Source organism: Schistocerca cancellata, chromosome 11, assembly GCF_023864275.1.
Source record: "Schistocerca cancellata isolate TAMUIC-IGC-003103 chromosome 11, iqSchCanc2.1, whole genome shotgun sequence".
In the NCBI taxonomy this organism is placed as follows: Eukaryota; Metazoa; Arthropoda; class Insecta; order Orthoptera; family Acrididae; genus Schistocerca; species Schistocerca cancellata.
Window position 1 is genome coordinate 78,302,772 of NC_064636.1, and position 24,937 is coordinate 78,327,708.

Here is a 24,937-nt window from a genome sequence, read left to right on the forward strand (position 1 = left end):
TGCGGACACTCTCACTAGAGGTTATCGACAACCACGCACCTCGCTACTCAGCTGGACCTTTCTGTCGGTGGTGCTCACAAAACTTCAGTGGACTGTTCTTCCTTATTGACATGACAGCCCGGATCTTCCGACTTCCATCCGTTTGGCTCAATAAAGAACGCACTCCACCAGAACCGGTACGTGGATGACAGGGAGGTTCCAGATACAGCAGGACTTTGCCAGTGAGGTGACAGTGAGGCCATCGCGGTGAACAGATATACTACACTACTGGCCATTAAAACTGCTACAACAATAATAAATGCAGATGACAAACAGGTATTCATTCGACAAATATATTATTCTAGAACTGTCATGTGATTACATTTTCACGCAATTTCGGTGCATAGATCCTGAGAAATCAGTACCGAGAACAACAACCTCTTGCCGTAATAACGGACTTGATACGCCTGGGCTTTGAGTCAAACAGAACATGGATGAGGTGCACAGGTACAGATGCCAATGCAGCTTCAACACGATACCACAGTTTATCAAGAGTAGTGACTGGTGTATTGTGACGAGCCAGTTGCTCGGCCACCATTGACCAGACGTTTTCAATTGGTGAGAGATGTCGAGAATGTGCTGCCCAGGGCAGCAGTCGAACATTTCCTGTATCCAGAAAGGCCCGTACAGAACCTGCAGCATGCGGTCGTGCATTATCCTGCTGAAATTTAGGGTTTCGCAGGGATCGAATGATGGGTAGAGCCACTGTTCAAAGTGCCGGCAATGCGAACAACAGGTGACCCGAGACGTGTAACCGATGGCACCCCATACCATCACATCGCGTGATACGCCAGTCTGGCGATGACGAATACACGCTTCCAATGTGCGTTCACCGCGATGTCGCCAAACACGGATGCGACCATCGTGATGCTGTAAACAGAACCTGGATTCATCCGAAAAAATGACGTTTTGCCATTCATGCACCCAGGTTCGTCGTCGAGTACACCATCGCAGGCGCTCCTGTCTGTGATCCAGCGTCAAGGGTAACCGCAGCCACGGTCTCCGAGCTGATAGTCCGTGCTGCTGCAAACGTCGTCGAACTGTTCGTGCAGATGGTTGTTGTCTTCTTGCAAACGACCCATCTGTCGACTCAGGGATCGAGACGTGGCTGCAGCATCCGTTACAGCCGTGCGGATAAGATGCGTGTCATCTCGACTGCTAGTGATACGAGGCCGTTGGGACCCAGCACGGCGTTCCGTATTACCCTCATGAACCCACCGATTCCATATTCTGCGAACAGTCATTGGATCTCGACCAACGCAAGAAGCAATGTCGCGGTACGATAAACCGCAATCGCGATAGGCTACAATCCGACCTTTATAAAAGTCGGAAACGTGATGGTACGCATTTCTCCTCCTTACACGAGGCATCACAACAACATTTCACCAGGCAACGCCGGTCAACTGCTGTTTGTGTATGAGAAATCGGTTGGAAAATTTCCTCATGTCAGCACGTTGTAGGTGTCGCCACCGGCGCCAACCTCCTGTGAATGCTCTGAAAAGCTAATCATTTGCATATCGCAGCATCTTCTTCCTGTCGGTTAAATTTCGCATCTCTAGCACGTCATCTTCGTGGTGTAGCAGTTTTAATGTACAGTAGTGTATTTGCAACAACCGGTGTAAAGGAGCCAAATATGGAAATGCATGCAATGCGGTCTCTAGTCACAAGGTATGCATTCTAGAGCCTCTGTCTAATTGAACATTTTCTCTTGTTTTATATCTATGCTGGCTCCTCCCAAAATGTGGGAAGCAAAGAGACTGCAGTAGAAGATGTTTGTTTCACACTATTGAAGTTGAACAAGTGCTCTTAACTCTTAAGGTATGCATTTTACAGATTGTGCTCAGTAAACAATTTTTTCTTGTTTTTTCCCCCTGTGGATACTAGCTATTCCCGGAATTTGAAAATAAAACGTTTGCTGCAGAAAAAATTTGTTTCACAGTATCCATAATAAAAGAAGTGCTCGTAGCTTTTCAGATATGCATTTCACAGACAGTACTCACTGCACAATTTTTTCTTGTGTTTGTCCATACTACCAGCTCACAATATTGGAAATCAAGTAACTTGCAGTAGAAGCGATTTTTTTCGCAGAATTATACATGAAGAAGGGCTCATAAGTCTGAACATGTGCATATTAGAGGCTATGTTTACTAGACTTTTTTCCTTCGAACGATCGGTCCTGTCATATCCTTGATTATTGATCACTCCTCTTGGGAGACCCTGTATAGGCGACACATTTTCCTTTCATTTTTGTTTTTTGACACTCCCGAGTACACTTAGGGAGTCCTTTAACACCACCACACCGCTTCATGAGAAAGACCTGCCGTTTTATATTGCTTCCCTAATGGCGATGGCTTCCGCGTAGCAAATTGTCTACATCTACATCTACGTGATTACTCTGTTATTCACAATAAAGTCCCTTTCAGAGGGTTCAATGATCCACCTTCAAGTCGTCTCTCTGCCGTTCCACTCTCGAACGGCACGCGGGAAAAACGGGAACTTAAATTTTTCTGTGCGAGCCCTGATTTCTCTTATTTTATTGTGATGATCATTTCTCCCTATGTAGGCTGATGCCAACATAACGTTTTCGCAATCGGAGGAGAAAACTGGTGATTGAAATTTTATGAGAAGATCCCGTCGCAACGAAAAACGCCGTGTTTTAATGATTGCCACTCCAATTCACGTGTCATGTCTGTGGCACTATCTCCCCCATTTCGCGATAATACAAAACGGGGTGCCCTTCTTTGTACTTTTTCGATGTCATCCGTCAGTCCCACCTGATGCGGATCCCACACTGCACAGCAATACTCCAGAATAGGGCGAACAAGCGTGGTGTAAGCAGTCTCTTTAGCAGACCTGTTGCACCTTCCAAGTGTTCTGCCAAGGAATCGCAGTCTTTGGTTTGCTCTACCCACAATACTACCTATGTGATCGTCCCAATTTCGGTTATTTGTAATTGTAATCCGTAAGTATGTAGTTGAATTTACAGCCTTGAGATTTGTGTGACTTATCGCGTAATCGAAATTTACTTGATTTCTTTTAGTACTTCACCATTTCCTTATTCAGGATCAATTGTCACTTTTCGCACCATACAGATATCACATCTAAATCATTTTGCGATTCGTTTCAATCACTTGATCACTTAACAAGACGGCAAATGGCAGCATCATCTGCAAACAATCTAAGACGGCTACTCAGATTGTCTCCTATGTCGTTAATACATATCAGGAACAATAGAGGGCCTACAACACTTCCTTGGGGAACGCCGGATATTACTACTGTTTTTCTCGACGACTTTCCGTCTATTACTACGAACTGTGACCTTTGTGACAGGAAATCACGAATCAAGTCGCACAACTGAGGCGATACTCCGTAGGCACGCAGTTTGGTTAGAAGTCGCTTGTGAGGAACGGTGTCGAAAGCCTTCTGTAAATCTAAAAATATGGGATCAGATTGACATCCCCTGTCGATAGCACTCATTACTTCATGAGCATAAAGAGCTAGTTGTGTTCCGCAAGAACGATATTTTCTAAACCCGTGCTGACTATGCGTCAATAAATCGTTTTCTTCGAGGTACTTAAAATGATCGAATACAGAATATCTTCCAAAACCCTACTGCAAATTGACGTTTGTGATATGGACCTGTAATTCAACGGATTACTCCTACTTCCCTTTTTGGTTATTGGTGTAACTTGAGCAGTTTTCCAGTCTTTAGGTACGGATCTTTCTGTGAGCGACCGGTTGTATATAATTGCTAAATATGGAGCTATTTTATCAGCATACTCTGAGAGGAACCTGACTGGTATACAATCTGGACCGGAGACCTTGCCTTTATTAAGTGATTTAAGCAGCTTCGTTACTCCCAGGATATCTACTATGTTTCTCATGTTGGCAGTTGTTCTTGATTGGAATTCAGGAATATTTGATTCGTCTACTTTGGTGAAGGTTTCGGAAAACTGTGTTTAATAACTCTGCTTTAGTGGCACTGTCATAAAATGATAAGTAGTGAGTGGTACCATACAAAGTTGTCATGACTGGTAAAAATTTGACCTGATTAACCCTACAGTATGGTTGAAACTTATATTTAGGATGCTCACAGTAATAAATTGTACTTTGTTGCACACAATTTAAAGCGCAAAAAGAAAAATAAATTGCACTAGGCAAGTACCGAACCTGTGACCTTTCATTCACTAACCATTAACGATACCAAGAGACTTCTCATTACTGTTGCAACCTGCACGCTAATCTACATTGCATTAATACGAATACAGTTGTTACTGTTTCTTACAGCCTACTTTTGATCGTAGGACTTGTTTCATTCATACACATTTTAAAAATATTGTATTCTCTTGTATTTTGTAACCATTCTCCTAATGTCATATAACAATATGCAGGCAAAATTTTATGGGATAGATACTGACAAAAATATAAAGCATGCGTAATCATATACACACGTTTATCAATTCTGTTTACTAAGGAATCGCGCATATATGCAAGGTGTTTCCATAAACGCGTGCAAAAATGTAACAGGACATAGAGAATGCTCCAGTGGACAGTTTCAGGCGGGGAACCTAGAGTGAGAGAATCCAGCCTTTGGAGATATGGAAGTAAACCCGGCTACCGCTTTGTCTAGCATTACTGTTTCCCAGCTTACTTACAGCTAACATGTCTACAAGTTTACAGGTACTGTAGTGTTTATTTCCATATACATTCTTTATTTCCTGCAAGGAAACAAGGAGGACGAGCCTGTTTACCACGAAATCATGATGCAGCATCTGTTTGCTTCACTTGTCTGTAAGGTGACTCTGTTGTATCCTATTTGCATTGTCCCATGACAGAACGTGCTATGAATCAACGACAGACCCATTCTATAATGTTACTTAAAATCCGTCTTGATTGCAATATTTTTTTATTATTCATATGACTGGTTTCGGTTCATTCAGAACCATCTTCAGATCTGTAAAAATAATTATACTAATTTACTATTTCACGGAAGCAAATCTTTTTCATCCTGTCTAATCAACATCAAATGTACCAGAACGTACCTGATATTTCAGTTACAGGAGTAACCCGTCCAAATCCAGCAACTTTCACATGCTACGTCACAAAAAATTGGTTGGCAGAGTGCACGTCATTTATATTAATTATAACACTATTACCTACAGGTGGCGTCTGGTACATTTGTTACATTCCATTTGGACATACCTGTACTGTATTCAGTAGATGTTTTTTATATTTAAAATATTTAATTAAAATATGTAGATTTAACTTTGACATCTACATATTTTAATTAAATATTTTAAATATAAAAAACATCTACTGAATACAGTACAGGTATGTCCAAATGGAATGTAACAAATGTACCAGACGCCACCTGTAGGTAATAGTGTTATAATTAATATAAATGACGTGCACTCTGCCAACCAATTTTTTGTGACGTAGCATGTGAAAGTTGCTGGATTTGGACGGGTTACTCCTGTAACTGAAATACCAGGTACGTTCTGGTACATTTGATGTTGATTAGACAGGATGAAAAAGATTTGCTTCCGTGAAATAGTAAATTAGTATAATTATTTTTACAGATCTGAAGATGGTTCTGAATGAACCGAAACCGGTCATATGAATAAGAAAAAAAAATTTGCAATCAAGACGGATTTTAAGTAACATTACAAAATCAGTGATTGCTGTTATCCCATAAGACATTATGTCTGTTTTTGCAAAACAGACCCATTCGTTACTCAGTGCTATTTAGAGACGTACAGTACAATACGATGGATCAGTATCGATATTTTCTGGTCGCTGGATAGGAAGGGGAAGTCCTATTCCATGGCCTGCGAGATCACCTCACCTGAATCCCCTTGATTTTTTTCCTATGCCGATATCTAAAGTCACTTGTGTAATAGATCCCAGCGGATACGGAGACGGAATTAGCTGACAGAGTTCAGGCTGCCTGTGATGTAATTCGAAACACAGCAGGAATATTTGTCAGGGTGCGTCAGAATCTTGTTCGGCGATGTGACGTTTGCATGGAGGTTGATTGCCGTCAGTTTCAGCACATTTTGTAAGATCAAGTACAATTGGTACGTTAGTTGCGACCGAGCGAGATGGCGAAGTGGTTAGCATGCTGGACTCGCATTCGGGAGGACGATGGTTCAAACCCGCCTCCGCCCATCCTGATTTATGTTTTACGCGATTTCCCTATATCGCTTCTGGCAAATGCCGGCATGGTTCTTTTGAGAGGGGACGGCCGACTTCCTTCCCCATCCTTCCTTAATCCAATGGGGCCGATGACCACGCTGTTAGTTAGTTGGTTGGTTACGTGTTCCATTGATCGATTACACGGTATGGTAGCCGTTATAATGTGGAACGTGTCCAGTGCACAAGCAATGCACATATGAAACAAGATTTTTAATATATATATATAGGGTGGTCCATCGATAGTGACCGGGCCAAATATCTCACGAAATAAGCGTCAAACGAATAAACTACAAAGAACGAAACTTGTCTAGCTTGAAGGGGGAAACCAGATGGCGCTATGGTTGGCCAGCTAGATGGCACTGCCATTGGTCAAACGGATATCAACTGCGTTTTTATTACATATTCGTGTAGTACGTACACAAATATGAATGTTTTAGTTGGACCACTTTTTTCGCTTTGTGATAGATGGCGCTGTAATAGTCACAAACATATGGCTCACAATTTTAGACGAACAGTTGGTAACTGGTAGGTTTTTTAAATTGAAGTACAGAACGTAGGTACGTTTGCACATTTTATTTCGGTTGTTCCAATGTGATACATGCACCTTTGTGAATTTATAATTTCTGGGAACGCATGCTGTTACAGCATGACTACCTGTAATTACCACATTAATGCAATAAATGCTCAAAATGATGTCCGCCAACCTCAATGCATTTCGCAATACGTGTAACGACTTTCCTCTCGACAGTGAGTAGTTCGCCTTCCGTAATGTTCGCACATGCATTGACAATGCTCTGACGCATCTCGTCAGGGGTTGTCGGTGGATCACGATAGCAAATATCCTTCAACTTTCCCCACAGACAGATATCCGGGGACGTCAGATCCGGTGAACGTGCGGGCCACGGTATGGTGCTTCGACGACCAATTCACTAACTAACACATTCATATTTATTTACGTACTACTCGAACATGTAATAAAAAATGGGGGTTCCCATTTTTAAAAAACGCAGTTGATATCCGTTTGACCTACGGCAGCGCCGTCTAGTGGGCCAACCATAGCGCCATCTGGTTTCCGCCTGGGCTAGACGAGTTTCGTTCTTTGTAGTTTTCTCGTTTGACGGTTATTTCGTGAGATATTTGGCCCGGTCACGATCTATGGACCACCCTATATATATATATATATATATATATATATATATATGATTTTCAATTTATTTTTGCAGCTATTACTGCTGTCTGTCAGACATTGTATTACATCTGGGCCGGCCGGTGTGGCCGAGCGGTTCTAGGCGCTTCAGTCCGGAACCGCGCTACTTCTACGGCCGCAGGTTCCAATCCTTAGGTTAGTTAGGTTTAAGTAGTTCTAAGTCTAGGGGACTGATGACCTCAGATGTTGAGTCTGATAGTGCTTACAAGGGAACCTCCCCATCGCACCCCCCTCAGATTTAGTTATAAGTTGGCACAGTGGATAGGCCTTGAAAAACTGAACACAGATCAATCGAGAAAACAGGAAGAAGTTGTGTGGAACTATGAAAAAATAAGCAAAATATACAAACTGAGTAGTCTATGCGTAAGATATGCGACATTAAGGAGAGTGTGAACTCAGGAGCGCCGTGGCCCCGTGGTTAGCGTGAGCAGCTGTGGAACGAGAGGTCCTTGGCTCAAGTCTGCCCTCTACAGAAAAATTTTAATTTTCTATTTTCAGACAATTATTATCTGTCCGTCCGTTATGTTTTCATCACTTTTTTGGGTGTGATTATCACATCCACAAGAAATCCTAAATCGGGCAAGTTAGAAGACTCTTTTTACCCATTCGCCATTCGACAACATATTCCTGTCATGTGACGCACATGCCGTCACCAGTGTCGTATAGAATATATCAGACGTGTTTTCCTGTGGAGGAATCGGTTGACCTATGACATTGCGATCTAATGTTTTCGGTTCCCATTGGAGAGACACGTCCTTTCGTCTATTAATCGCACGGTTTTGCGGTGCGGTCGCAAAACACAGACACTAAACTTATTACAGTGAACAGAGACGTCAATGTACGAACGGACAGATCATAACTTTGCGAAAATAAAAAAGTTGTCGCTCGAGGAAAGACTTGAACCAAGGACCTCTTGCTCCGCAGCTGCTCACGCTAACCACGGGACCACGGCGCTCCTGGGCTTAGGTTATCCTTAATGTTGCCTATCTTGCCCATGGGCTACTCAGTTAGTATATTTTGCTTATTTTTTTCATAGTTCCACACAACTTCTTCCTGTTTTCTCGATTGATCTGTGTTCCGTTTTTCAAGGCCTATCCACTGTGCAACGTATAACTAAGTCTGAGGGGGGTGCGATGGGGAGGTTCCCTTGTTAGAGCCATTTGAACCATTTGAATATTTCATTTGGTAATTCGTCGAAAATTTTTATAGCAGCTTATTTTACCCCTTTCTGTGCCAAAGATAGGTTGAGTAAAGGATAGTGTAAGTCTTTCTTTTTTTTGGTATTATAATCATGAATGTCACAGTTGTTTTTAAACTGGTTCATGTTGTTGACAACAAATTTCATTAGTGAATCTTTTAAAAAGATGCCTTCAAGATGTGCGCCTATGAACCCCACACATTATTCTAACCACTTTCTTTTGAGCAGCGTACACTTTTTGCCTAAATATTGAGTTACGCCAAAATATTATTCCGTATTCCCCTCCTACAAATCAACCAACCGTCCATTATGTCACTGATGGTGTTTGCAGTTAACTGTAATTTATGTAAATAAAAACGTACATAGTGATATGATTTTATTCCTATTATCTCCTACAAACGTTTCAAAAATGAGATCGACAGGAAGTGCAAAATGGCCAAGCTGGGATGGCTAGAGGACAAGTGTAAGGATGTAGAGGCTTATCTCACTAGGGGTAAGATAAATAGTGCCTACAGGAAAATTAAAGAGACCTTTGGAGATAAGAGAACCTCTTGCATGAATATCAAGAGCTCAGATGGAAACCAGTTCTCAGCAAAGAAGGGAAGGCAGAAAGGTGGAAGGAGTATATAGAGGGTCTATACAAGGGCGATGTTCTTGAGGACAATATTGTGGAACCGGAAGAGGAGGTAGATGAAGATGAAATGGGAGATATGATACTGCGTGAAGAGTTTGACAGAGCACTGAAAGACCTGAGACGAAATAAGGCCCTCGGGAGTAGACAACATTCCATTAGAACTACTGACAGCCTTGGGAGAGCCAGTCCTGACATAACTCTACCATTTGGTGAGCAAGATGTATGAAACAGGCGAAATACCCTCAGACTTCAGGAAGAATATAATAAATCCAAAGAAAGCAGGTGTTGAGAGATGTGAAAATTAGCGAACTATCAGTTTAACAAGCCACGGCTGCAAAATACTAACACGAATTCCTTACAGACGAATGGAAAAACTGGTAGAAGCCGACCTCGGGGAAGATCAGTTTGATTCCGTAGAAATATTGGAACACGTGAGGCAATACTGACCCTACGACTTATCTTAGAAGAAAGATTAAGGAAAGGCAAACCTACGTTTGTAGCATTTGTAGACTTAGAGAAAGCTTTTGACAATGTTGACTGGAATACTCTCTTTCAAATTCTGAAGGTGGCAGGGGTAAAATACAGGGAGCGAAAGGCTATTTACAATTTGTACGGAAACCAGATGGCAGTTATAAGACTCGAGGGACATGAAAGGGAAGCAATGGTTGGGAAGGGAGTGAGACAGGGTTGTAGCCAGAATGAGATTTTCACTCTGCAGCGGAGTGTACGGTGATATGAAACTTCCTGGCAGATTAAAACTGTGTGCCCGACCGAGATTCGAACTCGGGACCTTTGCCTTTCGCGGGCAAGTGCTCTCGCAGGAGAGCTTCTGTAAAGTTTAGAGGTAGGAGACGAGATACTGTCAGAATTAAAGCTGTGAGTACTGGGCGTGAGTCGTGCTTCGGTAGCTCAGATGGTAGAGCACTTGCCCGCGAAAGACAAAGGTCCCGAGTTCGAGTCTCGCTCGGACACACAGTTTTAATCTGCCAGGAAGTTTCATATCAGCGCACACTCCGCTGCAGAGTGAAAATCTCATTCTGGAAACATCCCCCAGGCTGTGGCTACGCCATGTCTCCCCAGTATCCTTTCTTTCAGGAGTGCTAGTTCTGCAAGGTTCGCAGGAGAGCTTCTGTAAAGTTTGGAAGGTAGGAGACGAGATACTGGCAGAAGTAATGTTGTGAGTACCGGGCGTGTGTCGTGCTTCGGTAGCTCAGATGGTAGAGCACTTGCCCGCGAAAGGCAAAGGTCCCGAGTTCGAGTCTCAGTCGGGCACACAATCTTAATCTGTCAGGAAGTTTCAGGGTTGTAGCCTTTCCCCAATGTTATTCAATCTGTATATACAGGAAGCAGTAAAGGAAACAAAATAAAAATTCGGAGTAGGTATTAAAGTCACTGGAGAAGAAATAAAAACTTCTAAGTTCGCCGATGACATTGTAATTCTGCCAGAGACAGCTAAGGACCTGGAAAAGCGGCTGAACGGAATGGACAGTGTCCTGACAGGAGGATATAAGATGAACATCAACAAAAGCAAAACGAGGATAATGGAATGTAGTCGAATTAAATCGGGTGATGCAGAGGGTATTAGATTAGGAAATGAGACGCTTCAAGTAGTAAATGAGTTTTGCTATTTGCGGAGCAAAATAACTGATGGTGGTCGAAGTACAGAGGATATAAAATTTAGACTGGCAATGGCAAGGAAAGCGTTTCCGAAGAAGAGAAATTTGTTAACATCTAGTATAGATTTAAGTGTCAGCAAGTCGTTTCTGAAAGTATTTGTATGGAGTGTAGCCATGTATGGAAGTGAAACGTGGACGGTAAATAGTTTGGACAAGAAGAGAATAGAAGCTTTCGAAATGTGGTGCTACAGAAGAATGCTGAAAATTAGATGGGTAGATCACGTAACTAATGAGGAGGTATTAAATAGAATTGGGGAGTAGAGACATTTTTGGCACAACTTGACTACAAGAAGGGATCGGTTGGTAGGACATATTCTGAGGCATCAAGGAATCGCCAATTTAGTGTTGAAGGGCAGCGTGGAGGGTAAAAATCGTAGAGGGAGACCAAGAGATGAATACAGTAAACAGATTCAGAAGGATGTAGGTTGCAGTAGGTACTGGGAGGTGAAGAAGCTTGCACAGGATAGAGTAGCATGGAGAGCTGCTTCAAATCAGTCTCAGGACTGAAGACCACAACAACAACATAATCATGAATGTTCAAATGTGTGTGAAGTCTTACGGGACTTAACTGCTAAGGTCATCAGTCCCTAAGCTTACACACTACTTAACCTAAATTATCCTAAGGACAAACACACACACCCATGCCCGAGGTAGGACTCGAACCACCGCCGAGACCAGCTGTACAGTCCAGGACTGCAGCGCCTGAGACGGCTCGGCTAATCCCGAGCGGCATAATCATGAATGTCACTGTTGGTTTTAAATTTGTCCATGTTGTTGAGAACGAATTTCATTAGTGAGTAAACGTACTGTGAGGCTGTTGTGAGAATTCCCAATCTTGGATGCCTTCAAGATGTGCGACTATGAACACCACACATTATTCTAGCCACTTTCTTTTGAGTAGCGTACACTTTTTGCCTACATATTGAGTTATCTCAAAATATTATTCCGTATTCCCCTCCTCCAAATCAACCACCCGTCCATTATGTCAGTGGTGGAATTTGCAGTTAACTGTGACTTATGTAAATAAAAACGTACACAGTGATATGATTTTATTCCTATAATCTCCTTAAGCTGTCTTCTCCGACTTCAGTTCCCTACGTCAAATTGTTGACAGCATCCACTATGTGCTGTCACCTTTTTGCACGCTCTTTCGAGCGGTCTAAGGCGCTGCAGTCATGGACTGTGCGGCTGGTCCCGGCGGAGGTTCGAGTCCACCCTCGGACATGGGTGTGTGTGTTTGTCCTTAGGTTAACTTAGGTGGTAGCTGAGTGTTCAGCGCGACGGAATGTCATGCCTAACAGCCCACGTTCGATTCCCGGCTGGGTCGGAGATTTTCTCCGCTCAGGGACTGGGTGTTGTGTTGTCCTTATCATCATTTCATCCCCATCGATACGCAAGTTGCAGACGTGGCGTCAACCCAAAAGACTTGCACCGAGCGAACGGTCTACCCGACGGGAGGCCCTAGTCACATGATGTTTACATTTCATCCACATGCGTAAACTAGGCCTAACAGAGTTCATCGCGGTTTTGCAGCCCACGTGCAGAGGCCTAGGTTGCAGCGGTGACCCTACAGAAGGCGAAAGCAGCGGCGGACCCACCCTCCGCTGTTTGGCTCAATCCCGTAATGGAGCGCCCGTGTCGGATCTGCCCCGCTGATGACGTCACACCGACAACTGTGCCGTCTCCCTTCCCCCGCCCCTTCCCTCGTCCGACGTAACCAGCTGTGCACCACGTCCGCTCCACTGGCTTTTCAAGAGAACGCTTTTCTGTCGCTCTTCCTATTCCTCAGACTCCACGATCGTGGCAAGCGAAAAGAAGCATTCTGTAGCGAAATCGTCAAGGATCAGTACCCTGCTCCAACAATTTCTTGGCAAATCCATTAGCACTAATGTCATTGCCGTCGACGTACACTGCCTGACAAAAAAAGAAAGCGAAGTACCCACAGAGGGAGGGTGGGACGAAAGGGAACTTGACTGGTTCATAGGGTATGTGATGTTATTTCACAGAATGAAATTACTATTAAATCACTACGTTTAGCTGCATACAGGGATTGATATACGTCAACAGGGACAGGTGAAAATGTGTGCCCCGACCGGGACTCGAACCCGGGATCTCCCGCTTATATGGCAGACGCTCTATCCATCTGAGCCACCGAGGACACAGGTGAATAGCGCGACTGCAGGGACTTTGGCCCGCCTCCCGTGAGACCCACATTCTCAACTTATTGTCCCGCACTATATTCATAGTGCCTCTGCCCATTATGCTCATTACTCGCGGCTTTTTGCCGATTCCCGTAAGACTTCGGGCACTGTTTTTTGCAACCGCGCAGATGAAGAAGATGGTCAAATCGCCGATGAGCCTTAACTATATATATATATATATATATATATATATATATATATGGGTGCTCCATTGATAGTGATGGGCAAATATCTCACCAAATAAGCATCAAACAAAAATACTACAAAGAACGAAACTCGTCTAGCTTGAAGGGGGAAACCAGATGGCGCTATGGTTGGCCCGCTAGATGGCGCTGCCATAGGTCAAACGGATATCAACTGCGTTTTTTTGAATAGGGACCCACATTTTTTATTACATATTCGTGTACTACGTAAAGAAATATGAATGTTTTAGTTGGACCACTTTTTTCGCATTGTGATACATGGCGCTGTAATAGTCGCAAACGTATAAGTACGTGGTATCACGTAACATTCCGCCAGTGCGGACGATATCGACCTTTTCCGCAATTGGCAAACGGCCCATTTTAACACGGGTAATGTATCACGAAGCAAATTCCGTCCGCACTGGCGGAATGTTACGTGATACCACGTATTTATACGTTTGTGACTATTACAGCGCCATCTATCACAAAGCGAAAAAAGTGGTCCATCTAAAACATTTATATTTCGTTACGTACTAAACGAATATGTAATAAAAAATTGGGGTTCCTATTTAAGAAAAACGCAGTTGATATCCGTTTGATCATGGCAGCGCCATGTAGCGGGCCAACCATAGCGCCATCTGGTTCCCCCTCAAAGCTAGACGAGTTTCGTTCTTTGTAGTTCTTTCGTTTGATGCTTATTTCGTGAGATATTTGGCCCGGTCACGATCAGTGGACCAGCATAGTACTGTACTACAAGTGCCAAAACAAAATGGCAAGGACAATTAGATAAAGTGGAGTATTCTATGGCAATTAATTTGCTTCATCTGGAAGGGAACGAAGCTGCAACTGGTGATGCTGAGTTGTTGGATGTGGACGGCAGCTTTGCATCATCGTATGAGATAGTGATCAACAGACACTTCCAGTGTGGTCAGACAAGTGTGAAACGACTAGCCAAATGGCGGACTATGAATGAATTTTATCCATAGTGGATGCTGTCGAACTCCGTGACTGTTCCTTTATGGGGTTGTAGAAAAATATGCGCTACCAGTCACAATAAAAGGTTGTTTATTCGTCACACGACCGGTTTCGGGCTAAGTTCTCTGACAACAGTGTAGGTCATTTTTTTATTTTTTTTTATTTGTAATAGCTTTGAGTAATTTCATATATATAAGAACACTGTACTTCCTAGATCTAAGTTTTCCGTCAAAAATGTGAACCAAAAAATTTTATAATGTGTGCCAAGAAACGTCGCAGTCTATTATAGCTTTTTAAATTTCTATATATGCAACACCTTTGGACTTCCTGTGGCTAAGTTCTTTGACCAGAACCGACGAGTTTCTGTGTGAGCAACATCTTTGCATCTGCTACATCGAAGTTCTTTGGCCACAGCCCACATGTTTCTATATAAACATAGTGTATTTCACGAGTGCACATCATAATAGTGTAATATGGAGCTATACCTGATATATGGACGTGAAAAGGACCATAAGTGTGTAATTAAGTGGCAAAACTATCATCACAGCATAACTGTAATAATGGTGCATCATCTTTTTGTTAAGTACAGATATATTTTCGTCAAATGCTGCCTTACCACTTACAATTGTCCCACTTGTATTTGTGTAGTCACCAACAAATAATTTCTTTATATTTATACAGTAATCTCCAACAGTACAAACATGTAAACGAATGTGTAAACACCTGAAGATGGGCGCAAGCCCGAAACCGGTCATGTGACGAATAAACAACCTTTTATTGTGACTGGTAGGGGATATTTTTCTACAACCCCAAATGGCAGACTGTCTGTCTGCCAAGAACTGGAAATAACAAGAAGAGTGGATGGCTCTGAGCACTATGGGACTTAACATCTATGGTCATCAGTCCCCTAGAACTTAGAACTACTTAAACCTAACTAACCTATGGACAGCACACACAACACCCAGCCATCACGAGGCAGAGAAAATCCCTGACCCCGCCGGGAATCGAACCAGGGAACCCGGGCGTGGGAAGCGAGAACGATACCGCACGACCACGAGATGCGGGCAAGAAGAGTGGAGGCGAGATGCTCAAAGAGCGGTGTCTCTCAATCAAGGTGACATTGGTGAGAGTGAAAATCAGACACAGATCAGTTCACAACTCTTTGCACGAGCTTTTGAATACGGCAAAGGTAGCTGTCAAATGGCTCTGAGCACTATGGGACTTAACTTCTGAGGTCATCAGTCCCCTAGAGCTTGGAACTACTTAAACCTAACTAACCTAAGGACATCACACACATCCATGCCCGAGGCGGGATTGGAACCTGCGAGCGTAGTGGTCGCGCGGTTCCAGACTGTACCGCCTAGAACCGCTCGGCCACCCCGCCCGGCGGTCGCCGTCAGGTGGGTTCCACGACTGCACACAATTGTTTAGAAAGCCGAGGCAGCAAGGGAAGTGTTGCAATCGAAATCTTCATACAAGGTTATGGAGGCTATCAAGATGAAATTTTTGTTGAAGTTGTCTGAGGGCTGTTATAGCTCCATCAGCACAATGGCCCAGTCGTGCTGCAGAGCACACCGCCCCATGCACTGCTTCTCTGGGGTGTCACAGTTTGGTGAATGGTGGTGGGTAGCTGTCTTCCAGGAGCTGTATATGCAGATGGACATGTCTGGGAGATGTTTCCAGAATGAGATTTTCACTCTGCATCGGATTGTGCGCTGATATGAAACTTCCTGTCAGATTAAAACTGTGTGCCCGACCGAGACTCGAACTCGGGGCCTTTGCAACGCACTGTAGGAGCAGTAACCGATCTATCAAGTACGCTAGACACTTCCAGAATGAGATTTTCACTCTGCAGCGGAGTGTGCGCTGATATGAAACTTCCTGGCAGATTAAAACTGTGTGCCGGACCGAGACTCGAACTCGGGGCCTTTGCCTTTCGCGGGCATGCGCTCTACCAACTGAGCTACCCGAGCACGACTCACGCCCAGTCCTCACAGTTTTACTTCTGCCAGTACCTCGTCTCCTACGTTCCAAACTTTACAGAAGCTCTCCTGCGAACGTTGCAGAACTAGCACTCCGGAAAGAAAGGATATTGCGGAGACATGGCTTAGCCACAGCCTGGGGGATGTTTCCAGAATGAGATTTTCACTCTGCAGCGGAGTGTGCGCTGACTTGAAACTTCCTGGCAGGTTAAAACTGTGTAGAGCGCTTGCCCCCGAAAGGCAAAGGTCCCGCGTTCGAGTCTCGGTCCGGCACACAGTTTTAATCTGCCAGGAAGTTTCATGTCTGGGAGAGTTTTACAGACATCAAAAAAAGTTTTGCAGCACCCCAGTTCCCAGAACTCCTGAACGAAGAAGTTGACTGTCGATATTGTATCACAGACACACTCCCTTTGACTGTTCAGAGATGTCACTAAATCCGCCCAAAGATGTAAATAACCGTGCATGAGCACCGCCTATTAGATGGAGCGAGTCCGACAGCTGATCGGTTCCAGTCATTCCACCAGGAAAGAGGTACACGGCTCGTGTTGTCTGTAGTTCAACAGTGCCTAGACGCTCAATACCGTGGTTCGATCGCGTCTGCATTGTTACTTTGTGCCAGGAAGGGCTCTCAACAAGGGAAGTGTCCAGGCGTGTCGGAGTGAACCAAAGCGATGTTGTTCGGACACGGAGGAGATACAGAGAGACAGGAACTGTCGATGACATGCCTCGCTCAGCCCTCCCAACGGCTACTACTGCAGTGGATGACCGCTACCTACGGATTACGGTTCGGAGGAACGCTGACAGCAACGCCACCATGTTGAATAATGCTTTTTATGCAGCCACAGGACGTCGTGTTACGACTCAAACTGTGACGCAATAGGCTGCATGATGCGCAACTTCACTCCCGACGTCCATGGCGAAGTCCATCATTGCAACCACGAGACCATGCAGCGCATTACACATGAGCCCGACGACATGCCGAAGGCACTGCCCAGGAATGGCATCATGTTCTCTTCACGGATGAGTGTCGCATATGCCTTCAACCAGACACTCATCTGAGACGTGGTTGGAGACAACCCGGTCAGGCTGGACGCCTTACACAGACTGTCCAGCGAATGCAGCGAGGTAGAGGTTCCCTGCTGTTTTGGAGTGGCATTATGTGGGGCCGACATACGCCGCTGGTGGTCATGGAAGGCGCCGTAACGGCTGTATGACACATGAATGCCATACTCCGACCGATAGTGGAATTGTATCGGCGCCATATTGGCGAGGCTTCGTCTTCACGGACGACAATTCGCGCCCCCATCGTGCACATCTTGTGAATGACGTCGCTCGACTAGAGTAGCCAGCATGTTCTCCAGACATGAACCCTATCGAACATGCCTGGAATATATTGAAAAGGGCTGTTTATGGACTATGTGAGCCACCAACCAGTCTGAGGGATCTACCCCGAATCGGCGTTGAGGAGTGGGACAATCTGGACCAACAGTGTCTTGATGATCTTGTGGATAGTATGCCATGACCAATACAGGCATGCAGCAATGCAAGAGGACGTGCTACTGGGTATTAGAGGTACCGGTGTGTACAGCAATCTGCACCGCCAGCTGTGAAGGTCTCGCTGTATGGTGGTGCAACATGCAATGTGTGGTTTTGATGGGCAATAAAAAGGATGGAAGTGATGTTTATGTTGATCTCCATTCCAGCTTTCTGTAAAGCTACCGGAACTCTCGGAACCGAGGTGATGCAAAACTTTTTTTGATGTGTGTAGATGGATGGAGGGGCTACAGGCAGGGAAAGGGGGCAGGAGGGTATGCATAAAGAGAGAGGGGCCAGGAAAGGATGGAGAAAGAGAAGGGAGAGCCAGGGGAAGTACAGAGAGAGGGGGGAATAAAGAAGAAGAGGAGGAGAGGGAGAGAAGGGGAGATAAATAGGATGAAGTGGAAAGAAGGTAGAAGGAATTGAATGTAAACAGAGGGCAGGAGGAGATAGAAGGGGGAGTGCACGACGAACAGACTGGACAGCAAGTAGGAGATGGCTCAGAGAGGAGGTTGAGATGCACATAGTGGTAAAGGGGGGGGGGGGTACTGACAGAGATGGGGAGGAGGGAATGGAAGGGTTGGGGAAGGAGAGAGACCAAAAATGAGGGGGAGAAACAGATGAGTAAAATATGCACAAATACACTACTGACCATTAAAATTGCTACATCACGAAGATGACGGGCTACAGACGCGAAATTTAACAGACAGGAAAAAGATGCTGTTATACGCAAATGATTAGCTTTTCAGAGCATTCACAGAAGGTTGGCGCCGGTAGCGACACCTACAACGTGCTGACACGAGGAAAGTTTCCAACCGATTTCTCATACACAAACAGCAGTTGACCGGCGTTGCCTGGTGAAACGGTGTTGTGATGCCTCGTGAAAGGAGGAGAAATGCGTACCATCACGTTTCCGATGCGGTTTATCGTACAGCGACATTGCTGCTCGCGTTGGTCGAGATTCAATGACTGTTAGCAGAATGTGGAATCGGTGGGTTCAGAAGGGTAATACGGAACGCCGTGCTGGATCCCAACGGCCTCGTATCACTAGCAGTCGAGATGACAGGCATCTTATCCGCACGGCTGTAACGGATCGTGCAGCCACGTCTCGATCCCTGAGTCAACAGATGGGGACGTTTGCAAGGCAACAACCATCTGCACGAACAGTTCGACAACTTTTGAAGCAGCATGGACTATCAGCTCGGAGACCGTGGCTGCGGTTACCCTTGACGCTGCATCACAGACAGGAGCGCCTGCGATGGTGTACTCGACGACGAATCTGGGTGCACGAATGGCAAAACGTCATTTTTTCGGATGAATCCAGGATCTGTTTACGGCATCATGACGGTCGCATCCGTGTTTGGCGAGATCGCGGTGAACGCGCATTGGAAGCGTATATTCGTCATCGCCATACTGGCTTATCACCCGGCGTGATCGTATGGGGTGCCATCGGTTACACGTCTCGGTCACCTCTTGTTCGCATTGACGACACTTTGAACAGTGGACGGTACATTTCAGATGTGTTACGACCCGTGGGTCTACCCTTCATTCGATCCCTGCGAAACCCTACATTTCAACAGGATAATGCACGACCGTATGTTGCAGGTCCTGTACGGGCCTTTCTGGATGCAGAAAATGTTCGACTGCTGCCCTGGCCAGCACATTCTCCAGATCTCTCACCAATTGAAAACGTCTGTTCAATGGTGGCCGAGCAACTGGCTCGTCACAATACGCCAGTCACTACTCTTGATGAACTGTGGTATCGTGTTGAAGCTGCATGGGCAGCTGTACCTGTACACGGCATCCGAGCTCTGTTTGACTCTATGCCTAGGCGTATCAAGGCCGTTATTATGGCCAGAGGTGGATGTTCTGGGTACTGATTTCTCAGGATCTATGCACCCAAATTGCGTGAAAATTTAATCACACGCCAGTTCTAGTGTAATATATTTGTACAATGAATACCCGTTTATCATGTGAATTTCTTCTTGGTGTAACAGTTTTAATGGCCAGTAGTGTATATGCAGGTGAAGCTCAGAGGATATAATAAAAGTAACTGTGGTTTGTCCCAGCATCCCATAGTAGTCTGCATGGAGGTTATATGGTATGGTAACCTTCTACCTGTCACCCATGTAGAAGGCTTTCGTTTGGAGCTGCAGGGATTAGATTCGAAAAAATGGGTGCAAAAGTGGGCATCGGAACGATGGACGTTGTGTCACAAATACTATTCGGCGGGGGGACAGAACAATTGTATACGTGTGATAACTACTGGCGGTAGCTGAAATTTACATTTTGTCAAAGTTAAAACTATGATCACAATGAAGTAAATCACTCTCCAAACATATCTGAATGACTTCCCTGCAAAGTGAATCCCAGAAGCGTAATACAGATGTTGAAATCTGGGCATACTTTTAGGCTACAGAATTTGCTGCCTGTATAGCTACAGTGGTCGGTCACAACAGATATATCAGGTTGTAGCAGGCAGGAATAGTATTGTTGTAAACAACATTCATGAACTGTACTTAAAGCATGAACAATATGTACTCAAGAGTCAACCATTACGAACATCTGTTCAATAGCGTTTTAGTCAGCTTCTCAAACACAATACAGCTCCAGTTGTGTGCGGTATGGATTCGACGACTCCTAGGTAGGTTTGCAGGACAGTATTCTTTTTCGAAACTGACTGTAACCTAATTAATAACCCACTATTCAAATTAGACTATCAAATAAATTTTAATTACTAGCTATTCAAGAAAGTACGAATGCAACTGAAAGAAACACCAATGATGGCAAACTTAATAAGTACTTGCTTGTTTCAGTTCCGCACAGTGAAAGATATGTGTAATGTTTTCCCGTAAGTTGGGTCCGCTGGCTGGCTGTGAGATATGAGGACCACAGAGGTACAACCGCAAGAAGTTGTAAAACTGTTCCTCGCAGGATACCAGCACGACCACACTGGATGGATGGGCGCTGTCAGAGACGGTTGTCCACGTTCCAGTACGAGCCATACACAGGGGTGGAGACTGCATTTGGCAGGCTGTGAGCTTCGATTGTGAGAAGCAGTGTATAGAATGCTTTCTTAAAAAGACAGAGATCTGCAAGGGGATGGGAAAACACAAAGTACTCAGATCGAGAAGAATCTGTTGGACCCAAAGGAGGCCAGCAGTAACTGATTTTGGAAGGGAGCTCTGGATTCGTTCAACAAAATTATTTTCATAGCAGGTCAAACGTCCTTTCAGATCTTCGGTCTTGGCTAACACTCAGCGGTAGAGCAATGAGATTGTTATTTCTTACGTATCGGTATCGACGTTACAAACAGAACATTGATGAACTGAACTCGTGACTTGTGCTAGCTATTTACTTTGTGGCAGTGATACTTTTCACGTATTTGCAGGATTTCAGAAATTATAGACTATGATAAACTTGCAGTGGAACAGACGAAGGATGCAGAGCTACGACAGCTGTTAAACGACCCGTCTACAGGTCTGAAGTTCGAGCAAATTCTGGTGCCTAACTCCAAGCGGGAGCTGTGGTGCGACTTTTCTCAAGGCAGACCGAGACCATTCATTTCAGAAATATTGTGCCAGACGGCATTCAACAGTGTCCACACACTATCGCACCAAGGAGCCAATGCTACAATCAAGCTGCTGACAGACCGCTACGAGGTGCATTCAAGTTCTAAGGCCTCCGATGTTTTTTCTCCGGACTGGAAAGATATAGAAACATGCGCATTATTTTAAAATGAGGCCACGTTCATTGTCAATACGTCCCAGAGATGGCAGCACCGTACGGCAGATGGAATTTTACCGCCAGCGGCGAGAATGACAACTGTTTTAAATACTTAAAATGGCGACTTTTTCCTTACTTGAACAGCGTGCAATCATTCGTTTTCTGAATTTGCGTGGTTTGAAACCAATTGAAATTCATCGACAGTCGAAGGAGACATGTGGTGATGCAGTTATGGATGTGTCGAAAGTGCGTTCGTGGGTGCGACAGTTTAATGAAGGCAGAACATCGTGTGACAACAAACCGAAACAACCTCGGGCTCGCACAAGCCGGTCTGACGACACGATCGAGAGAGTGGAGAGAATTGTTTTGGGGGATCGCCGAATGACTGTCGAACACATCGCCTCCAGAGTTGGCATTTCTGTGGGTTCTGTGCACACAATCCTGCACGACGACCTGAAAATGCTGACGGACGACCACACGGCTGCCCGTGTGGCATGTTGCCGAGCAATGTTGACGCGCAACGACAGCACGAATGGGACTTTCTTTTCGTCGGTTGTGACAGTGGATGAGACGTGGATGCCATTTTTCAGTTCAGAAACAAAGCGCCAGTCAGCTCAATGGAAGCACACAGATTCACCACCACCAAAAAAATTTCGGGTAACCGCCAGTGCTGAAAAAATGTTGGTGTCCATGTTCTGGGACAGAGAGGGCGTAATCCTTACCCATAGCGTTCCAAAGCGCACTTCGGTAACAGGTGCATCCTACGAAAATGTTTTGAAGAACAAATTCCTTCCTGCACTGCAACAAAAACGTCCGGGAAGGGCTGCGCGTGTGCTGTTTCACCGAGACAACGCACCCGCACATCGAGCTAACGTTACGCAACAGTTTCTTCGTGATAACAACTTTGAAGTGATTCCTCGTGCTCCCTACTCACCTGACCTGGCTCCTAGTGACTTTTGGCTTTTTCCAACAATGAAAGACACTCTCCGTGGCCGCACATTCACCAGCCGTGCTGCTATTGCCTCAGCGATTTTCCAGTGGTCAAAACTGACTCCTAAAGGAGCCTTCGCCGCTGCCATGGAATCATGGCGTCAGCGTTGTGAAAAATGTGTACGTCTGCAGGGCGATTACGTCGAGAAGTAACGCCAGTTTCATCGATTTCGGGTGAGTAGTTAACTAGAAAAAAAAGTCGGAGGCCTTAGAACTTGAATGGACCTCGTATGAAAGGAGACGCGCGCCTTTGGGTACGTTCCTGCATTCCTTGTCAACAAAGTAAAGTAGGACGACATGTGCGTGCTGATATTGGAGATTTTCGAGGTACCTCTGCTAGATTCGCACACGTTCACGTGGACCTGGTTGGACCTCTCCCACAGTCAGAGGGTTACAGATATTTGTTTACGGCCATAGATAAGTGCACAAGGTGGGCAGAAGCAACTCCAATAGTCGATATTTCAGCCGAAACTACTGCGAAGACGTTTCTGTGTACGTGGGTTGCCCGTTTTGGATGCCCCCTTCATGTCAGAAATGACCAAGGACGCCAGTTCGAATCTACGTTGTTCCTCGAGCTATCCAGAATGTGCGGTTTCCAACGCCACCACACGACTACCTATCACCCTGCCAGTAATGGTATGGTCGAACGATGGCACAGAACACTCAAAGCAGCATTGATGTGTCATCAAGAGAGATGGCCGGAAGCATTACCATTAGTGTTGTTAGGCCTGTGGACAGCTCACAAACCCGAAATTGGTGCATCATTTGCCGAGACGGTTTACGGCGAGCCGCTACGGATTCCTGCAGATTATTTAGTGCCAACCTCACTACTTGGATCAGAGGGCCTCACACACTGGGTGTAGCAGCTAAAACGTCACTGCACAAATATACGTTGTGTGGGGCGGCGGGTGGAATTAATTGTTAATTTATATGTATATGTAGGCTGGAGGCTTTTGAGATCTGGACATGGCGGAAGATGGAAAGAATAAGTTGGATGGACAGAGTAAAAAATGAAGAGGTACTGTGAAGAGTGGGAGAGAAAAGTCAGTTTCTACATGTAATAAAGAGAAGAAAAAGAAAATGGATTGGGCATATATTAAGAAAGAATGACAGACTGATAAAAACAGTTTTAGAAGGTTATGTAGAAGGGAAAAGGAAGCGAGGAAGGAAGAGATTCCAGATACTCGATGACATGATGGACGGTACAACATACAGCAGCCTTAAGAAGGAAGCAATGGATCGCAGAAAATGGAGAGGCAAAGGACCTGCTAATATAGCAGATAACTGATGATGATGGTGTAGAACGTAAAGTAGAAAAGATGCATTTCCCGGCCGATTCACCATATTTGGGGCGGCGGGTGGAATTTATTGTTATAAAAATGTTCCTATTATTTATGCAGTCTTTTGCCGTTCTCAACACTGGCGCTCTAACTACAATACTGGCAACCAGAAAGTGATTAGCAAAACGTGAAGCCTGTAATTAGAATTCCTAGTGCCCACCATCTGAGAAATACACTTATAGCTACAGCTTAAAGCTCTGAGGAATTAGGAAATTGTCTGGGATTCATAATCAAAAACGATTCTCTCTAAAAATGTTCACTATATTCTGAAAGTCACAGACCAAAAAGAATCCACACAATCCAACTAACAGAGCAGTTCAGAGTCTAATGCGCTGATACAACTATAACTGTTCAAATTAAATGTTTAAGTGAATGCTCGCCATAATTTGATGACAATGCTCATCAAACGCCACGCCAAATAATGGTAGAATGTCTGCGCCGCGACGGCACGTGAAAATACGACACACGCAAACTGAAGATAGGTCATTAAAGTCATCCCCGAATTAACACTTCACTCGAAAACGATTTCATGGTTACGCGTATCCCGAGTAACATATTACGGCATCCGAGGCTGTTTATAGCAACGCGACGCGACTCCCGGCACAGGTGGTGCGGCTATTCAGCGTCTGGAGAGAACTGGGGCCTTTTCTCTCTCGCGCAGCGTTCTTATATATAAGGCCGCGGTGCGGGCGGCTAAGGGAACGCCTAATCAAATCGGCTCTCCCGACTAGCTGCTGGGCTAGTAATGCACCACTTTAAGTTATCGAATAAATCATTGCTTGCTTTGCTGATGGCCGATGAAGCTCTCAATTTAAATGTGCAATCAGCACACAGATAAGTAATCATAATAAAAGTCTGACGTGGCTAAGTCAAATATTTTGGGCGAGAGAATTTTTACACTACACGCAGTAGACGAGCTCTGAACTTGCCCTTTGGAGATACGCTATCGCTATAGTTTTATAGTTATTCAGTCGAAACTTCTCACATCTTTATGATTATAGCGGATCTCCCTTCTACTTAAATTTAAACATCCTAGCTTTATTTATTCGCCTACTT

General features: G+C 44.8%; 1 non-coding gene across 1 annotated transcript; it reads right to left on the reverse strand.

Annotated features, from left to right (window-relative positions):
* Positions 1-13,033: 13,033 nt before the first annotated feature.
* Positions 13,034-13,107, reverse strand: Trnai-uau (transfer RNA isoleucine (anticodon UAU)). The gene has a single exon. It is a non-coding gene; the product is annotated as a tRNA-Ile (tRNA).
* Positions 13,108-24,937: the final 11,830 nt, after the last annotated feature.